This window comes from Nannospalax galili, unplaced genomic scaffold (assembly GCF_000622305.1).
Source record: "Nannospalax galili isolate Female #2095 unplaced genomic scaffold, S.galili_v1.0 scaffold777, whole genome shotgun sequence".
Taxonomy (NCBI): domain Eukaryota; kingdom Metazoa; phylum Chordata; class Mammalia; order Rodentia; family Spalacidae; genus Nannospalax; species Nannospalax galili.
The window spans coordinates 1,308,401-1,317,871 of record NW_008341810.1 but is presented as its reverse complement, the minus strand read 5'-3'; positions in this window follow the sequence as shown (position 1 = coordinate 1,317,871).

Here is a 9,471-nt window from a genome sequence, read left to right as displayed (position 1 = left end):
TATATAGTGCTCTTATGAAATTATATTGGCCCCTTTAATCTTTGGTTATACTTCCCTTTTGGGTGTTTAAGAACATACCATTGGACCAGATAAACTGATTTGTTTTCACTCTTGAGGTCGTTTCTTTTTAACCAGTATACTGACCACTCCGTTTTTCTTGATACCACTGACTGATTTATCTGTGTTATCATCCACATTGTCAGACTCCTGACCTCTTGTGTGTAAAGTCAGATATCTCTAAGAGCGTCTTTATGATGTGACTTGCTGATGAAGCATGCACCACACCCCTGAGTTGAGACATTCACACGTTCTGCATTATTGTACCTTGTTCACAACCCTGCTTTAAGCCACACACGCTGCAAGGCATGTGATTTATGTACAAATATTATCTCCCCCAGCAATGAAAACACATGCTTAATAGATTCTGAGTTTAAAAAAAGAAAGCCTTTGGATAATTTGATTACAACATGCTTTGCAGAGGACCTCTTAGAGTTAAATTTCTATGGAGACTCTTCAGGTTACATGGGGCTAAATGACTGTATCTCTCCCAAGACAAGTTCTCAGCAGTTGCTTCAATGGATGAAATTTTGTGCTCTCGGTAGTTTTATATCCTTCTCTTTCTAAGCTTTCTTTCTTCTTGTATAAAATCCGGATGGAGTTTATTGAAGGTAATGGAGGGAACTCTCAAGTAGGTGTGGGCAGTACCTGGAAGGGGAGACCCTTGGAGAGGAAAACACTCTCAAGTGTAAGACAGGGCAATGTCCTACTGACCAAGAAACTCACACACAGCTAAGGAAGTTTAGCAGGAACCCAGGACTTCCTGGCAAGCTTTCTAATACAGCCCCGAACCTCCTGCCCAGGGAATAGTGCTGCCCACAGTGGACTGGGCCCTCCTACATCAATAAACATGATCTCCCACAGACAAGCTCATAGGGCAATCTGATCTTGGAAATTCCTCAATGGAAGCTTTCCTCCCAGGTAACTATAGGCTATGTTAACAATGAAAGCTCATAAGACATGCAATGTGCTTCTATGTGGGTGTGGTGGTCCAGTCTCTGTGAGGCTTCTTGGCGATCTAGCCAGCAGGACAAGTATTAGAAGCTGCATAATTATAATAGCAAGGGCTTACAGATTCAGTTCTTCTTTCTCTCTGGATAGAAATCCTCAGTGAAGAGGATCCTCCCAGGTATTGAGATTAACACAGTTTGCCAGCAGCCACAGTGGCTCTTTCATCCATGGCATGGGTGCTGGGAAAGGCTGTTGTTGCCTGAACTTCAGGGGAGAAATAAATAAATATCTACTTGCCCCACAGTGGATGCTATGGACAGATTGAAGCTCGGTTCTACTAAAGCTCAATTTTATGAACCAATGAATTTATTGGGCTTCCTTCCAGAACTGGGTGAAGACTTACTTACTGGAGTGTGAAGAAGGCCAACATAGCCACATCATCAAAAAGTCTCACTCCAGCATGGATGACAATATCCCCATAGCTGCATACATGAAGTCTCCCTGAAGTTTACCTGGCGCATTCTAAATACTTTATTACTGCTGTAGAACACAAGATCACGTGAGGCTTAGGCAGAACTACATACAGCTCAGAGGTGGGTGAAGGAATGTGGCTGGAACCTCAGGGGAGGGTATGAGGGGATACCAATGGTCAGCAGGCTTGATCTTCCCATCTTGAGTGTCTCTTGCAACCACCATAGCTCTCTGATGAAGATGGTAATGATATAATGATTATCCTTTAACCTTGGGAACCAAGACACAGACTTAACTCAAGCTCCTGAATTAACAGACCACAAAGGCATTTCAAGTTCTAGAAAACAAGGCACTGAACTGGAGTGACTCTGGACCCTTGGGTGATGGGACATGGAAGGAGCCTGGGGTTTGAGGTTGGATATATCAGCAAAACCTAGCAATGGCAAGATGACATTCTGTCTTGGGCTTCCTACAACAGAGAGCAACACAATGATGTCTCCACTCCACAAAAGCAGGGGATCTCAGCAGCTCCAGCTGCAAGAGGACAGTACAATTCCAAGTAGTTGCAGGGCTGTGGTTGTTTGACCTGGAGGGTAGAGTAATCAAGCCCAGCCAAGGCTCCAATGCCTTAGAATACAAGGCATTGCATTTGCTCACTCTGCAAAAGTGCGCCTGTACCAGTTAACAGAGCCTGTGGATCCCTGAAGGTGGGATGTCGCATCGGCTTTGGATATAGAAAGGTGTGTCACTTTTCTGTTATGCCAAAGGTTAGATTTACTGGTGAGTGTGGTGCAGTCTAAACTACAGCACGGGGAAGAAGGGATGCAGAAGATGATGCAGCAGGTTGCTACCAGATGTATGAGTGACTCAGTAGTTCAAAGCTCTGAGTCCCAAATAACCAGGTGCCACCACAGCTTTCCCTAAGGCAAAGTGAATTAGCACCTAGGATAAAGTCATGAAGGTACTCTGCAGAGGCTTAGCATTAGTGGATAAAGGACAGCAGCAGCTTAGGGTTGGGTTGGTACATGACTGGTTTGGAGGCAGCTTAGTTTACAGAAGGAGGAGTATAGTGGCTGTTCTTATGCAGAGCAGGACATGCATTAGTAGGGACAAGAGGAGAAATATAGAAATATACCACAGTCCCTGGTGGAGGATTGTCACAAAATCAGAGCTTTGAGAGCAGCTCAGCTTGTGGAAGCCAGGGAGCAGCTTTAACTGGTCTCAGAGCCTAGGAGGACTCAGGAGCCTCCATTAGTGAAGATATGTAACCATGGCAATGACCAGAGCTGAAGGGTCCTCTGGTTTACCTTTTCCAAACAAAGGGAAGTTCCTCCTAGCCCCAGCCTGACGTCATCCAGGGTGACGAGACAGCAGAGGCCATTTGTTCCTTTCCTTCTCTGTGCAGTAGCCTGGTTTCTGTGTTCTAGCAGGGGTGGTAAGGTTGGACACTGAGACACAATAGTACCATCGACAAATGTCTTGGGGACATAGCTTTGCTGGGGTCCATGGGGCCTGCACCTGCCAGGACTGCTCTATTCTTTGTTTCTTCTTATGCCTTCCTTTATTGACTTTGATCAAAACATTGGCTATTTATTATTTTGGAAGGCTTCCTTTTCTTTTTCTTTCTTTTTTAGGTAAGGACAAGTGCAAGGAGCGTCTAGTGTGTCCCTTTCTGACTTCAACTTCTTTATAAAATTTATTTATTTATTTTTATCTTATGTGTAGGAGTATTTTTCCTACATATATTTAAGGTGTAACTGTGTTGTGCAATGGCCTCAGAAAACAGAAGAGGACATTGGATCCCCTGGAACTGGAGTCAAGAACAGTTGTTAGCTGCCATGTGGGTACTGGGAATCAAACCTGGGTCCTCTGCAAGAAAAGCCAGTGCTCTTAACCACTGAGCCACCTCTCCAGTTCTTAATTCCTAAAGAGGGGTGAGGCATCCTCTCCTTACAGGAGTGCTAAATATGAACCTGAACTTCCTCCTGGCTGACCCAGCACTGTTTCCACCTAACTCGTATGTTGTATGAGGACCAAAGCGAGCCCATCTTGGTGACATCACAGGTGTACTGCCTATGCCATGCCTGGGCCAAGAAGTTTCTTTTTAAAAAATATTTTATTTATTACTTTTATTTTATGTGTACAATTGTATTGTCTGCATGCATATAAGTACACCTGTGTCTTGCAATGCTCACAAAGGTCAGAAGAGGGCATTTGGTCCCCTGAAACTAGAGTGATGGATGGTTGTTAGCCACTACGTGAGTGCTGGGACTTGAACCTGGGTCCTCTGCAAGAGCAGCCAGTGCTTTTAACCTCTGAGCCATCTCTACAGCATTCCCTCCCCCAACAAATTTCTTAACAATGCTCAATGGAAGATGAAGAAAAAGAGTGAGTGGATAGAAAGAGGACAGGAGCACAAAGGAGAAGACAAACTGGTAGAGACAGAAAGAAGAGAAGGGAGAAGGAGGGAACAAAGGAGGCTGGAAGACAAGCAGGAGAAAATAGAGCCTGTTGGTTTCTGTGTTAATTTTGCTATAGGTTTGGAGAGAGATGTGCTGGTACTAAAACCCCTGGGTCCACAGTTAGTGCTCAGAGCATCATCTGTTTGTTTCATTATTGTTTAATTCTAGAATAAATGCTGCCATCATCCTTTAACAGAATTATGAACTGTGTCTTTATTTACTTACACGGCACAGCTTTCAAATACATGACAGCCCATTGCTCATGTTGTCTTTGTCATGGAATTAGGGAAATGTAGAATGAGCTTTCAACTTGCAGCTGCTGTCCAATGAATGAGGAGGAGCAGCTTGTGGGTAGGGTTGTGATATGTGACATTCGCTATTCAACAGCTAAACAGTCTATGCGACTTCGAAATTCTGTCACCCTAGAAAATGAACAGCATTTGCACTGACAGCTTTATTTTTTAACTACTCACCCCTTTCTAATGAATCTATTCTGAATCAAGGTGTGCATTTAAATGGATTTCACATGCCATATCAAAACAGCAGTGTTAACAGAACTTGCCACAGAAATCCCATGCAAATCACAGAGAACATATGCATTCAATACATTTAGGCAAAATGGGCTTTTTAGATGGCATCAGTCTTATGAAGTGTCAACACACAGCTAGGACATGCAGACCTTATTTTCTTGATAAGAAACAATACTATGTCTTGGTACAGTGTTCAGATTCATCAAATAAACCCTCAAGAACAGATTTATTGTGCAGGCTAAAGTTGAAAAAAGGAGACCAATATGCTATAAAAAATCCTATATCTTTAGGTCCCCAGATCCTAATGTGACAGGATATTATTATCCACTGGAGCCATAAGGCCTTTTATAGAGATATTTTCCCCTTTAGCCCTGTTATTTTAATTTGTGCACAGATTTTAACACAGGCAATTTCCCCCTGCAAGGGCTTTTCACTAATAGAATTATACTGTCTTAACTCAAAATGGTCTTCAGTTCTTAGTCCACTGGGCTCAAAAGATTATTTTCTTGTGCTGGAGAGCTCTCCACGCCGCCCGGGAGCTCACTATTATCTGCACTGAGCACCCCAATCCTTTCCATCCTTCAAGAGGCTCCACAGCTGGGCCCAGCGTGAAAATGACAAGCATTAGAGAGCTCCAAGAGTTTATTTTCCTCTGGCTGGGCATCTTGGTTGCTGGATCCCTGTCAATGCCATCAAAACGCACGCCTTTCAATAAAAAGTGATCCTAACAGGATTAAATGTAATTTAGAGTCAATAAGGAAAAGTTTGCCACCGGGCAGAATTATAACTGACAGTGTGATCAGAAGGTAGCGTATCTGGAAGGTTTTCAGGGATGCATTCTACTGCACAAAAATGAAATGCAGAGGGCAAAGAAAATGTTTATTTGCTGCCAAGCCTTTCACGAGTTCTGCCTTGCACGCAAATCAGTTCACAGTCTGTTAAAGTACTGAGAACTGTGTATTGTAGTTTACAAGAAGGGAGGGAGGGAGGGAGGGAGAGAGAGAGAGAGATCAATTTGATATTTGCAGAGTGAAATGCAGTATAATTTCATCTCTACTCTTCTCTGTTGCTTCTAAGTGTGGTAAATAAAATTTTCTGGTTCTGCACAACACAGAAACTGAACCACAGAAGCCACAGAGAACCCACCACAGAATTACAGTTGATGCCCAACAGTTCTTAAATCATCACCCAGCAGTCAGTAGCTTTGAAAGGTGGTCACTCTTCTAGAAAACAGCCCTGCATCCCTTGGGTGGGATGGATCTGGAAAAAAAAAATAGAGGAACTGAGATTGGATCAGAACTGGAGTCCAAGGAAGAATAAGCCTGCACAGCAAGAAAGGTGGGCAGCTTTCTTAGACCAGCCAATGCATGTCCCTTACCAGAATCATTGCTTTTGTTGGACTGAGAAGGATAAAAATGTAAAATGGTCATAGAGTGCGAAGAGTTGGTTATCTTAAATAATTCACCTATGTTTAAGTCATTACTCCAACATCAGTAGAAAGTAATAATAGTAGCTACCACTTAAAGGACATTGTAATTACCATTTAGTGGGCAAAGGGTTTAGTTCATTTTTATGTATCATCTCATTTTATTTGTACAATACCCACATAAAGTAGATAGTTTTATTTTAATCCTCAGTTTATAAATAGGAAAATACGAGAATCAAAGATAGAAGTAACTTGCTGCAGTCACATTCTCTATGAAATACAAAGCTGCAATCAAAGTTGATCAAAGATGATTGCAGCACTGTGCATCGTAGGACATGTGGAAGTGCCTCAAAATTTAAAAACTAAAGTTACCATATGATCCGTCAGTCCCACAACTGGGTATTTACCCAAAGGAAATGGGATCAGTTGTTCAGAGGGGCCCCTGCCCGCTACTGTTCATTGCAGTATACATTCCAAATAATCAAGTTGTGGAATCAATGTAAGCACCTATCAGAATGGGTAAAAATAATGTGATATTATATGAAAGTTTAACAAAGAACAAGATCTTTTATTTGTGACACATAACATGAGTAAATTTCTGACAAATTTCTATCACTTGGGGCAACACATAGACCCTGGAGGACACAACGTTAAAAGAAGCCAAGCACATAAGGAGACACGACCTTCCTCACAGGTCAACTCTAAACAAACACAACTTGTGGGAATGTAAGGTAAGTGGGGGTTACTGAAGACCAGCTTTGGGGAGAACAAGAAGGGCCTGAAGAAATATTGGTCAGAAAAATCAGGCATGGGGGAAGTAGCACATTGGTAAAGCATGTGCCTGGCATGTCTGGGGACCTGGGTTCAATCTTAGCACCAGAAAATTAAAAAACAAACAAAAAAAACAGATAGAAAAAGGAAACCATTGTGTGTAACAGAAATAATTGGTGAATTGGTGGTTTAGACAAGAGAAAGCAATTAATCTCAAAAATGTATTTTTTAAATGCTTGTTGCCAAGATGTGCACCTGGTTGGAACAAAGTATAAGCTGGTTAATTTCAAGTCACTGCACCATGATTCCCTTACAGAGTCACTGTTAGCTTATCACCTTCCTTCCCCAGACAGTCAATGAATCAGACCACTGAAGTATGTCTCTTTTTATTTTATGCATATGCATGTATTGCCTACATGTGTGTAAGAGCACCCGTGTCGTGCAATGCCCATGGAAAACAGAAGAGGGCATTGGAGTCCCTGGAATTTGTAGCTATGGACGGTTGTTAGCTGTTATGTGGGTGCTGGGATTGGAACCTGGGTCTTCTGCAAAAACAGCCAATGTTTTAACCCCCTGAGCCATCTTTCCAACCCCCAAGTATGTGTCTTTTTAAAAACTTAACATTAAGAGAAAATTGCGGCTATGCGAAGAAAATATGGACTCAAATTATAAAGTAGAAAAGGGGCTGGAGAGACGGCTCAGCGGTTAAAGGCACCAGCTGCTCTTGCAGAGAACCCGGGTTCAATTCTAAGCACCCACATAGTGACTAACAACCATCCATAACTCCAGTTTCAGGGAATCTGACACCCTCTTCTGACCTCCATGTGCACTGCATGACACAGATGCACTTACACACATGCAGACAATACACTCATACACATAAAATAAAATTAATAAATAAAATATTAAAAAATAAAAGAGAAGAAACAAATCGAGCTAGAACACCATAACCCAAAGAGTGAGAAAGGAAATATCAAGATATTGACAGTGGCTATTTCTTACTATCATTTGTCTTTGTAAATGTAGATTATTAGATCTGTATTTACTGTGCTATCTGGATATGGTGTTAAGCTCCTTCCATGATTTTAATTTAATCGTGTTGGAATAACCTTAAATTTACAAAGGACTTACAAGGAGAATGTAGCAAATTTTATATATTCTGCACCAGTTACCCCAGTGCAAGAATCTTTGGTAACCACGGTATAGTTACCAAGGCAGAGAAGTTATGGTTCTCTGAATTTATGGTTCAAATGTGCAGCGTCCTCTATAGGCTCATGACTTAAGTGTGTGGGGCTATTTTGGGAAGTTCTGGAAACTTAGATGTTGAGTCCAAGCTGGAAGAAGCAGGTCATGGAGGAAAGTCTCTGAGTCTATGTTATCTCTGGCCACTTCCTGCCTCCCTCTGATTCCATGAAGTACAGAGCACTCCCCAGGCACATGTTCCTACCACCACAATGTCCTGGCACAAGCACATGGGGCCAAATGAATAGAGACTCAACCCTCTGAAACCATGAACCAGAGAAAGTACTTCTCCCTTAAATTGTTTTTGTCAGTATTTTGGTCATAGTGCTTAAAAAGCTAATTAATATAATTGGTGAAGTGCTGATAAGACCATAGATTGTGATATGAATTATTTGGATTTCCCAGTTTTTTCTACTAACCTGTTCTAGGATCTAATCTAAAACACCGTATTGTTTCAACTGCCCCCATACTTTTTGTACATTAATTATAAATTTATTTTTTTCAATGTGTATTTTTATTGATTTTTTTCTGGATTTCATATAATACATCTTAATCATATTTAGATACTCTCCCCTATCTGCACCCTCTCCACAGCCCACCCAAGATTTCATGCATTGTGTCATATATGTTGAGTCATATTGAGTCAAGTTTGTGTACCCAGATGCCTCTCAGTGTGAGTTCATCCACTAGAGCCTGTTCAGTCTGTCTAGCACCACTCCCTTAAGAATATCAATGCTCCCTCACCCAGGAGTAATCAGACTTCGATAGGTTCTCAGCTAAGTTTGGAGCCCCTGCCCATTTCCCAAGTTCCATGTTGGTTTTGTCTGATTGAGTTTCCATGAGTCTTGTGCATGCTGTCACCATTGCTGTAAGCTCGTATGAGCAAGTTCCCAGGAGCCTGGAGGATTCTATTTCCTTATGGACATGTACCACCCCTGGGTCTTACAGTCTTTCTGCCCCTTTTTCTGCAATGGTCCCTGAGCACCGGGTGAGTGAGGATTATGTATTCTCCACTTTGAAGAGTGCCCTTAACATATCAACAATCTCCTGTTATAAGAAACTTTCTACCTGGTTCTTATATTCTATTTCCTCTGCTATCCTTCAAAATGGAACTTTTTAAATTATTTATTTAATAACCACACAATCAGAAGAAGCATTTCATTACAATGGCATTGACATAGTCCATAACAATTTCCTGAGCTAAGATGCATCTCTTTCAAAACTGGGTGTAAATTTTTAGGTTTACAGTTGAATTAATACAGTTATACAATATTGTACTCGGTATAAACCCTATAAGAGATAAAATTGAATGAGGTTTTAACCTTTAAAAAAAGATCTCCATTTTATTATTAAAATACACAGTTTCATACAGAAAAATTCTTTTTTTTTTCTTTTTTGGTCTTTTTGAGACAGGGTCTCCCTGTAGCCCCAGCTGCCCTGGAACACACTATGTAGACCAGGCTGGCCTTGAACTCACAGAGACCCACCTGTCTCTGCCTCCTGAGTGCCAGGATTAAAGGTGTGTGCCACCACACCCAGCAGAAAAAATTCATTTTTAATT